The sequence below is a fragment of the Echinops telfairi genome, unplaced genomic scaffold (assembly GCF_000313985.2).
Source record: "Echinops telfairi isolate 266 unplaced genomic scaffold, ASM31398v2 ScPeMD7_7475;HRSCAF=8513, whole genome shotgun sequence".
Lineage (NCBI taxonomy): Eukaryota > Metazoa > Chordata > Mammalia > Afrosoricida > Tenrecidae > Echinops > Echinops telfairi.
Genome location: NW_022111379.1, coordinates 24,937,525 through 24,941,722, shown reverse-complemented (window position 1 = coordinate 24,941,722; position 4,198 = coordinate 24,937,525).

Genomic DNA, 4,198 nt, shown 5'->3' with positions numbered 1-4,198 from the left:
GAGACTAGCTTGTAGAGTGAGGTGCCCTTTCAGCATTTACCAGCACCAAAAGAGCTAGGTAACACTTGCTACCTTGCAGGACAGAGGACATGGGGCAACATTGCAGAGAGGCTACGGACCAAAAAGAAACATGGTTCCTGCCAGAGTTGAGAAGAGGCACTGCTGCAGACACACACACACACACACACACACACACACACACACACACACACAACTTTGTCCATAATATTGTCTGACCCTGACTTGATGAAGACCCCATTATGTAAAACACAATATACCAATATACTCACTTTCATAATGTGAAACACACGATTTTCACTTTCATAATGTGATCTACTATGAGCAGTCATCAGATCTAAATTGATTGGGTTTGATTAACCAATAACCTGGTGGGTGACAACTTGATAGGGTAAGACCATATCCATCATAAAGGTGCAGCATTTTGTTCTTAATGGATATGGATTTGCCTGCCCTTCATGCAATGCATCTACCCAGACTACCATCCATGGACTTTCAGATGGCCTTAACCACTGACATGATATCCCACACAGCATTACCTCAGGTCAAGAGATTAACTGTACAGAAAATGAAGTGCAGCAATGGATCCATGCTCTTGAAATTTACTGGTTTACCAGGTTCCCCATCATCCTGAAGCAGCTGGCTGAACAGAACAATAGAATAGCCATATAAAGACACAATTCCAGCATCAGCTAGATGGCAATACTTTGCTGGATTGGAGTAATGATGTAAGGTAATGTATTGACTGGCTCTTATCTTTAGAAATGGAATGGGTGGGAGCTCCATCAAGGTTAAATAATTCCAAAATGCAATTCTAGAACTTCAAACGAAATACCATACACAGTTCAAATTCCAGTCATTCCATTTGTTTGCTAATCCCTTGCCTTTCAGATGAATAAATTTTCAAAACTTTGTAAGCTTTGTTTCCAATAAATACACATATTCAAAACCTTAAAAAAAAAGAAAAAGAAATGGAATGGGTTTGTGAGAGTCCGATCTGCAAGGAAAAAACTTATATACAAAAGAGACAGAAAAAAGGGCATGGGGGATCTCTGTACTAAGACACTCCACGGCACAGACCTTTACTGTAAGAAGGCTTATAGAGTCTGTAGGTCACATAGCCAGCATGCTCATGCTCATGCCAAGATTACATAAAGGGATGTTTACAATTCTTGAGGCAAATAAAGAAGCATTAATTCATTAACCAAGTTGTTCAAAGACAGTGGGGAGGATGAGGCTTGGGAAGGCCATCTGAAAGTCCATGGCTTGGGAAAATGAAGTGATAATGCTGTCAGGGCAAAATGTTGCTATATCTCAGAAAGAAGACAAGCCACAGCTCCATCATTTACTCCTGCAGTAGAGATGTCAGCATGCTTCCATGACCTTGAGTCATGAAAGGTGGTGGTCCTGTCCCATTTGCCTAAGGAACACACAGCTCACCCACCTCAAATATATGGTGTTGTTTCTCCCAATAGCCAGGATTCCCAGTCCAGGAATCAAAGTGTAGAAATGGAAATGGTCCTACTCACTATTACTCCTGGTTACCTACGCATAACATTTTTGCCTCCTGTCCATGTAACATGATGCTCTCTGGGTCTGGCTGTCTCAGTTCCAAGAGAGGAATTATCCTACCTAGAGACAAACACTGATTCCATTGAACTGAAATTAAGAATGTCTCTTGGACACTTAGGGCTCCTCATGCCTTTGGATCAATAGGCAAAGAGACTTGGTGCATTGAATATTGTGATTAATTCTGATTACTGAGAGGAAATCAGATTGATATTGCATAATGGAGGTAAAGATTATGTCTGGAATCCAGGAGATTCCTTAGGGGGTTGAACGACTCTTTCACAGGGGTCACCCGATTCATAACAGTAGCAAAATTACAGTTATGAAGTAGCAATGAAAATAATTTTATGTTTGGAGGGTCACCACAACATGAGGAACTGTGTTAAAGGGTCGCAGGTTGAGAACCACTGACCTAGACCCTTCAGGAACGAAGGTTGATTTACATTGCCAAAGAGCAACTAGCTGAAGTACTTGCTGAAAGCAAAAGAAATAAAGGCTGGGAGGTGATAAAAGGAAAAAAAATACTAGCTTTGGCCACATGGTAAGTTGTAGAAATGAGGACTGTAATTATATTAGTCTTTCCTCCTTATATATGCATCAACTATTTTTGTTTTGTTCACATAAAATATAATCTGTAAATGGGATAAGTAAGGCTTGCGTTGTATGTGTTTAAATTTTGACATGTTAGGTACAAATAAGTCGATAAGGAATTACTTATGGTTTAAGGAAACGCATATAGGTACCAAGTTGACAAGGAGCAGATTGTGATCATTTTGTTTTGTGTCAATTTGACCGTGGAAGGAATTTCAGTAATTTGGCATTTAAGATCTAGTAATTACCAATGATTTGACCTAACACAATATAACCCAATAACATACTGGAACTGCTATAAGCAATTTGTAAGAAGATTAGAGTGTGATACAATACCCTTACTCAGATCACAGCCTTGATGTAGCCTATGGAAAGGAAGTTTCCCTGGGAATGTGGCCTATATCATATACAAATAGATTCCTTGCTTTTTGCTGGATCTGGATCCAGCACCTGGCTCATTGACCCCCCAGTTCTTGAGCAACTGGCATGCCATGTTGCCTGCCAATCTGAGGACTAATTAGCCACCTGCTATCTGACTTGCTGACATTGAATTAATTTGCCTTTGCAGCCACCAGCTTATCATCTTCTTGCTGAACTTGGGTTCATCAGTACCTGCAGCTAAGCCAAGTCAGGAGATGTCTCCATCCAGCCTGACCTCTGACCCTTGGACTTGGGACCTGCTCAGACTTGGACAGGCCAATTTCTAAAACTGTATGAGCAATTTTTCAATATAAATTAATGTAAACATACACATATATATATGTGTCATTATTTTTCTTTTATGGAGAACCTAACCTAAGACATTGAAGATCAGACATTACCCCTATCTCATCCATTAAAATCCTGTCAATGTAACAATACATCCCACACTTCCTCCCTAGCTTCTCCTTAACAATCCTTTCCTGCCTCTTGTTGTCCAAGCATTGTTTGGGGGGAAATACTACCCTGCTGGTCACATTTAATTGATTGCCTGAGTAGTATGTTCTTCCCAGGTGCTATTATTCATTTTATAGGCCTGTCAGTTGATTATCTGAAAATTAATTAGAGTGATTTCAGTTACATGGTTGAAGACTATCTACAGGACACAGTTTCAGGGGTTCCACCATTCTTAATTAGACCAGTAAGTCTTACCTTTATGATTTTGAATTTTGTTCAATTTTAACTCCCACTCTATCCATAACCTTTTATTGATCTTGGGGAAATTGATAGTAGTTCTTATAGTCTAGCTCCTATGGTGATAGGTAATGAAGAATGTAGTTCACATGATCCTTTCGTCCTTTGGAGTAAATGTTTCCTTAAGTCTTGAATTATCTTTAGGCTTCTATCCTCTGGACTTGGGAGACCAATGTTACATCTGAAATGACCCCTTGAAAGTTTTTAAAGTCACTACACACCAATGTACAAATGTTTCTTTGCAGATTATGCCAATTGACCTAGTTGTCTCCTGAGACTGTTGTCCTAAATCCCCAAGCCCAATAATTCATTCACTCAAGGGTATGATAGTTAGATAATTTTATATCAACTTGAAGATGTATAAATGTATATGGGTGGAATTCAACCTGATAATCAGATACAGCCTGATGCGGTCTCCTTGGGGGTGTGATCTTCTTATAAAAAAGACCCTGATAGCACCCCTCCCCCTCCCTCTACCTTGCATGTTGGGACTCTGCCACGGATCTGAGAGCTGCTGGTGCCACCAACCTTGGATCCACATGATTCTGTACCCACTGACCTCTGATCTTCCAGCATTATGCATCATTGCATTTGGCTGCATGAGTCAGAAGAGAGTCATGGACTATTATGGAACATATGGATGTGAGTTGGATTGTGGTTTCTTGATTAATTACTTCTTGATTTAAAAAAAGCTCCTTTTTTATACACATATGAGTGTCATTGGATTTGTTACTTCAGTCAACCTGCCCTAACATAAGGTGTTTGATTATGGCTAAGAATGTTTGAAAACCTTGCCCCATGTATGCTTTGTTACATCCTTCCATATATATTTTTAATAATTTTAGGG